The sequence below is a fragment of the Microtus ochrogaster genome, chromosome 8, assembly GCF_000317375.1.
Source record: "Microtus ochrogaster isolate Prairie Vole_2 chromosome 8, MicOch1.0, whole genome shotgun sequence".
Classification (NCBI taxonomy): Eukaryota; Metazoa; Chordata; class Mammalia; order Rodentia; family Cricetidae; genus Microtus; species Microtus ochrogaster.
The window spans coordinates 14,466,068-14,473,366 of record NC_022015.1 but is presented as its reverse complement, the minus strand read 5'-3'; the positions used below and the strand labels follow the sequence as shown (position 1 = coordinate 14,473,366).

The window sequence follows — 7,299 nt, the reverse complement described above, 5'->3', positions numbered from 1 at the left end:
GGAAGGTACTGTTGGAGGACAGAAGAGGTCCTCCGAAGCTGGAGTTACAGGGGTTATGAACTGCCTAATGTGTGTGATGGGAATTGAACTCTGGTCCTCCAGAGGAGCAGCAAGTGCCCTCAACCACTGAGCCATCTTTTTAGTCTGTATCTATGGGCTGATTTTTCTCCTAATTAAGGGTTAGGTGTGTTTGAAAGCCTAGTCATTTTTCACTTGCTCTGAGCCAAAGGCAAGGAAACAATGACACTTATTAATTTTGACTGACTGGTGGGCATTATGAACTTCTCATTTTTAAGAGTTTGACTTAGTTGTAGTTGCTAAAAAATACCAGTCTTAAGATCTCCTGAGTAAATTGGGAGCATGGGGACCTTGGGAGAGGGTTGAAGGGGAGGGGTGAGGCAGGAAGGGGAGCAGAGAAAAATGTAGAGCACAAGAAAAATCAATAAAAAAAAAGGGGTTAAAAACAGTCTTTGCTCCAATCTATATAAGTATTTGCAAGTAATTTTTATATTTTTATTGCATTCTTTTGAACTTTTTTGGGGACAAAGTGATCTTTATTCTATGGTTCCTTCTGTCCTTCCTTCATTGAGACACGATTCATCTAAGAAACCTGCCTATTCTCCATGAATATCAAGGTCTCTCCACTCTGGCTGGCGGGAGAGAAAATTCTTTCCAACTCCACATGAACTTTGAGAACTGCTTAGCCTACCACTTCTGCTGCCTCTTGCCTGCTGTGTGCTTTCAGTCCCGACATCCTGATATATAGAAATCAGGGCTCAGTATTCAAGAAGACATAATTGCTGATTTCTAGAACTCTCTCTCTCTCTCTACAATTTCCTCCTCTTTCTTTGCCCCTGAAATGAGAGCTGTTTTGGCCTTCCTGAACTTGGGCTTCTCTCTCATCTTTTGTATAATTATTTATAGAAAAGCCCAGATTGTCAGTTCTTTGAGGCTGCTCTTATGGGAAAAAAACATTCTAAGAGTTTGATTTCATTTTTCTGGGGAATATCTGTGATATTTATACTGGCTTAGGCTAGATGCTGGGTACAGAAATTGTATCCATAAAACATGACTAGCACATATTTCTTTTCTTTAAAAATATATGGTTACACATGCATGTTTCATTGCATAATAAATATGTATTGAGTAAATGAATGCTAAGATACCCTTGTCTTCTAGAGGTCAGCAGACGTGGATTGCTATTTGGTAAGTGCTGAGATTTGAACTAGTGGGGGACAGTAGCTTGCTAGGCTGGCTTTTTGGCCTTGGATCTATGTCTACAACGTAGCTAGATCACTGGGATCCATTGGTTTTTCCTGCCTTATGATGTGGAAAACGCCTTTGGGGGGAGCAATTTTAGGGCTTCCTTTATTTATTTACCCTGTCTTATGATCACTCTTACATGCTCCCTGGTTGTTCAATATTTTAATGTCATTACTTCCTAAATTTTGTTCAGTTTTCTAGTTGTTTATGATAAGTTGAAAGTCTGTTTGGTTGTTAATCTCCTGTAAACTAAATAAGTCCCCCCCCCCGAATTTTAGTTTTGATTGGGTGAGGCATTGGGGTATCTAGTCATAAGTGCTTCCGTGTTATCTTCGTTCTTGACCAGCTATCCCTCAGGGGTGTTTTCATCATTAGGTTTACACACTACCTAACTAGCAGCCCCATCAAAATGTGACTCTGCTTCGTTTATTATATTAGGAAATCCTACTGTTAACTCCACTCCTATAGTTGCTCAGCTCTGAGCAGTCACTCCTGTCTGGGGCAGACTATGCTAGTTGGTTATGCCTGCTACAGTGAGCGGAGTCCTGTTTCTGACTCCATGGTGACCCGACACTGGGGAAGGTGTATGGAGACAGATCAGACTCCTTCCACAAAGATCTCCAACCCAAGTGCCTAGAACCTGTAAATACAATCCATCACAGGAAGCGACTTTACAGATGGAAGTCATTTAAAGATCTTGATGTGGCCTGGACACCTACTGCTCTTGCAGAGGACCTGGGTTCAATTCCCAGCTTTCACAATGTGTGGCTCATAACTGCCCCTTACTCCAGTTCCAGGGGATCTGATGTCTTCTTCTGGCATCCATGGGCACTTGCACACAGATACCACATGTACACATACTTCAGCACACATCCATACATGTAAGGAAGATTTTTTTTAAAAAAGACAATGAGATGTAAAATTATCCTGGTGGGCCCAATGTGTTCATGAGGAGTCTTGTAAGAGGGAGGCAGGATGCCACAGCCATAGAAGATGATTCAATAATGAAAGCAGAGGGAAACGGGTTTTGAGGTGCTAGGCTGATGGTTTTGAAGATGGACTACATGGTCATGAATTAAGGAATGAACTAACCAGTAGCTAGAAAAAGCAAGGAAACACATTCTCTCCAAAACCCTCGAATGAAATGCAGCCTACTGACTCCTTTTAGGACTTAAAGTCTCCAGAACTGTAAGTGAATCCATCTGTTTTACCACCAGGTTGGTAGTAATTTGTAACAGCAGAAAGATAAGACTAACGCAGTAGCTGAAGGAAGGGAAAGTAGTGGTATTATTAAACCAAGGGAGATGGGTGTTGGGCAGGCAAAACCAATGCGTGGGCTCTTCTCTCACTAGGTGTTTGTAAGTGATACCCCACGATTCTGAGTGGCAGATTTCAAATACAGCATGGTGTAAATCATGCCTTGCCCGGAGCATGGCTAATATGGAGATTCTGGTCATGAGGATTAAATGCGTTTAAAAAAATAAAACATGTTGAACAATAATATTTGAAGGTCAGGAAAACAATTGTATTAGTTCCCTTTCTCACTGTTACGACAAAGCACCTGGCAAGGGGTTATTTATGGAAGGATGTGTTTATTCCTGCTCCCCGTTTTAGGGGACATAGTCCATTCTGGTGGGGAAGGTGTGACTTCGGGCAAGGAGGCATGTCTGCAATAGAGGGAGGCTAGCTGGTCCCACTGAATGGGTGGTTAGGAAGCAGAAAGAACAGGAAGTCAGGCCAGCCTATAGGCTTCAAGTCTCACTTCCTGGTGACCTACTTCCTTCAGCAAGGCTCCACTTCCTGTGGATTCCACATCCTTCCCAAACAGTGCTACAGCAGGGGACCAAATGTTCAAACTGGTGAACTTATGGGGGATAGTCCACATTCAAACAGCAGTTGCTGTCCCTAGTCTTTTTATCATTGTCCTCAGCATCCTGGGTCACCAGTACCACAGTCACTTCCCTTTCTCTGAGTTGGTTTTATTGTTTGCAGAATGGAAAGGATGACACCCAATGATCCGAAGCTCTTTCCACTAACATTCTGCAGTCCCATGGCTCTCTGACTCTAAAACTGGTTTTAACTAGTTTAGGAAATGCCACATTCCATTCCTGATATTAAAATGAATTTATTTGCAGCCTGGAAGAAACCAAAAAATAGATCCAACTTAAAAGTGAGAGCATCCCTCTCCCCGTGCGCCAGTTTTAATTCCCGTGGATGGCAGCGAGATATATCAATATGTTTGAAAAGGATATGAAAACGTAACATTTGCATATATCATTTGCAGTCAGTTCTTCAACTTCAGCCTCCAATCAAACCTTTAAATGCATGTTTCTAGATTAATAGTCAGACCTGGAGGAACTACATTATCAGATAGTTCAGCTTAAAACCTAATAGAAGGGGGAAAAAACTATTATCGAAGCCAGAGGGATGAACAGAGAGATTGAAATCTTACAGCTACTCATTTTTCAGTGGTTAATATTGCCTACAAGTGTTGGTATTAATTGTCCCAGAATCATTTACACATACACTGGTCCAGTCATTCAAGAAAATATATTTTGACTTATCACCTCGCGGGCTGAGCTTGCATTTTCTGGGTTTAAGGTTCAAGGGCAATTTAATACCACATCTTCAAGGCAATTTTATTTGAATTGTAATTTTGCACTTTCATCTGAAAATGGGCATCCATGATATTTGAGGAGCACAAATTGCCATGAGCCAACTAGTAAAATCTGATTGTGAAGATTTAATAAGAAAAATCCAGTTTATGGTCACACCACTCGGAATGGTCTGTTCTTGCCTAATCTCGGGAGCCAGGCAGGGTGGGGCCTGCCTAGCTAGTACTCGACTGTCTGGGGATACTAGGTGCTGCTGAATTTCCGTGTTTTCCTTCCAGAGGCAAACATCTGTATTGGCTAAGACAACTGTGGTGTCCCACTGCCTGGGCTTTAAAATTTCTTGTTGTGTGTGTGCGTGTGTGCCCTAGATTGACACTGGGAGACTTCCTTGCTCTCTCTCCATTTTATCCAAGGTCTCTTAATTGAACTCAAATCTCATTGATTTGGCTAGTCTAGCTAGTAAGCTTTCTCTGGGGATCCCCGTCTATGGCGCTGGAGTGGTTCCATGCTTGCCTGACATTAATATGGGTTCTTGAGATTCAAATTCCCATCTTCACGCTTGCACAGCAGGCCTTTAACCAGCCTCCATCAGATTTTTTTGACATAGAATTATTAGTTCCTAGCAAATAGATATCATTTAGCCTTTTCATACCTCAGTGGGTTATTTGTGAAAGGGGCTGTTAATATTTGACTAACCAGGCTGTGGTGGGGAGTAGACGAGGCAGTGAGGTAAAGTGGTCTGAGTGGTGCAGCAAACACTGTGTCTCCAATGTACTAGCTTCTATTACTCCGAGCCCATATCACCATCCAGTCAGGGCCATGCAGACTGAAGCTGCAGCTGAAGCTATCTGCATTCAGTGTTCCGACCTCATCTATAGCTGCTAAAAGCTATGTAACCACTGAAGGCAACTCATCAGTGACTAATCTGTCCATTTCTTCTTGTTGTAACAAAATATCTAACATGAATAACTTAAAAGAGGAAAGACTTATTTCATTCATGGTTTCAGAGGGTTTGGGCCATGGTCATGTGGCTACGTGTCCTTGGGCAGAACATCGTGGTGGCAGTAGTGTGTGGTGAAGGAGGTGCTTCACCTCAAGGTGGACTGGTGGCACAGAGTGAGAAAGGGGAGCAGGTAGAGCCTTTAAAGGCATGCCCCAGTAGTCAACTTTCTACCTTCTAAAGTTTCCACAATCTTCAAAACTACTGCCCCAACTGGGGATCTAGTGTTTGACATATGGACATTTCATATTCAAACCATAGTGGAGTCTGTCTTGGGGCTGTGGGGGCTCCTTCAGCTCCTTCAGCCACCAGCCTTTAAGATAGCAGCCCACTCGAGCTTGGTCTCTTATACTATAAATGCAGCTGTAAAGTGTGCACTCACTCTCTTGCTTCCAGTTTTCACTTCCCACTGCTAGACTCTGTTCCTGTTTCTCATTTGTGCAGAGGACTGTGATCTAGGACAGTGATCTGTGAGTCTCCCCTAAATAAATAACCCTTTATTATACGTAAATCTGAACTAGTGTGGGATTATTTTGTAACTACCATCATCATCTTGGGAAGGCATCAAAATGGTGTCTTCTCAGAGAGGCATATGTTTTTCTATGATGTATATGGCTCACTCACTCAGATGGTCATTTCTTCACTCAATCACTCATAAAGTATATAGCAGGCTTTAGGCTAGCTACTTGGAACACAACGACAAGCTAGGCATGATGCTTTGGGGATCTACTAGTGAGACAGGCAAAAAGTAAGTGATAGAGGGGGAACAGAAGATAGAGGGGATGTTCATAAGAATAGCGAAAGGGGATGCTGTTTGAGGTGGGGGAGTCCAGGGGGATAGCTGTCTCTGAGAATAGAGACATTAAATAGACTTGAGGGATGGGACAGCAGCAGCCACATGGAAAGTGGGACCCCACTTCAGCATTGCGGTGTTTCTCAGCGCATCACCTTTGTATTGTATGATGCATATGGCTGACCCCGAGGAAGGAGGGAGGGTGACTATGTCCCATCATCTTTGCTCCCACTGGGAAATGCTGGATGTTCACACTTGGATGCTTTCTCCTCATCTTCATCTTCTGATCTCTTCCTATCTGCTCTCATCAGCCTTGAAGTACCCATCCTTCAGTTTGTAGCTCAGCCCCAAGGAGTTGGTTTGGATCTTTTTCAGGTCCGGTCTAGGCAAATCAAGTGAATCAGGGTCCATTTATTCATAAGCAGCCACAAATTCAATGTAAACTCACCTAAGTGAGGGCAGGAATTGATTGATGTTTGTCCTAGCTACTGTTCTACTGCTGTGACAAAACACCCATGACCCAGGCAGCTTATAAAAGAACATGTTTAATTTGGGGACTCAAAGTTCTAGAGGGGGCATGACTATCATGGTGGTGAACATGGCACCAGGCAGGCACGGCACTGGAATAGTAGCTGAGAACTTACATCTAACCCACAGTCACAAGGCAGGGGCAGGGTGCTGGTAACTGGAAATGGTATGGCTTTTGAAACCTCAAGGCCCACCCCCAGTGATAATACTTCAAAAGGCCACTCCTCCTAATCCTTCCCAACTTGTTCCACCAACTGGGGACCAAGTAGTCAAATATATGACTCTCTGGGGGCCGTTCTCATTCAGACCACCGCATTGTTCATAACAGAAAAGTTCAAATTCAGAGTTCAGGGACAGCTTCATTAGGAGCTTCAAGACTATTGCTGGGAATCTAGCTCTTCCAATATCAAGGGACTCTGCTTTCTTTTGTATTTGCTTCATTCTTCATAGGTAGGCTTTCTCAGCGTATTGGGTTCTAGAAGATACATATGTGTATCATTTATTTCAAGGATGCCTGTGTGATTTTTTTTCTAAGTTCAAGAAGAAAAACAAAAAGTTTTTTGAATTAATCTATCCAAAAATTTGGTTAGTTCTGGCTAAATTACATGACTAATCTAGAGCCAGTCACTGTGGCCAGTCAGAGAAATGACAAGATTAGCACAGGATAGGCCATGATGCAGCTGGCTCCAGCTGAACTACGTGGGGTGAGGGGAGAGTAGGAGAGAGTGGTTTTCCATGAAGTTTGAATCGCTTCTCTGACAGAATTATGCATGACCCTGTAATCATCACCCTTAAACTTCATCGGAGATACCCTGTGTAATTTTACTTTTAAGTGCAAAAATCATTTCTAGTGTCTGAAACCAAAGATTGAGAAATAATACAGTTCTGTAGAAAAGAGAGAAGGGAAAAATCATTCTAGCTTGAGCTTTTCATGATGAGATGACATTTGAATTGACCTAAAACACAGGGAATGTCTGGGTTTTAATAGTTGGAAATACAGAAGTACACTTCATATGGAGGAGATGGTTTGAGCAGAGGCAGGGAGGGGCAGGACATAGAAGATTTTGCTGGAGAGTTGAGGAGTTGGATGCTGGAAATAT

General features: G+C 42.8%; 1 protein-coding gene across 1 annotated transcript in view; it reads left to right on the top strand.

Annotated features, from left to right (window-relative positions):
- The window catches only part of Otoa (otoancorin), an 82,144-nt gene that overhangs the window by 67,370 nt on the left and 7,475 nt on the right, over window positions 1–7,299 (top strand). The gene's annotated exons all lie outside the window — the stretch shown is intronic.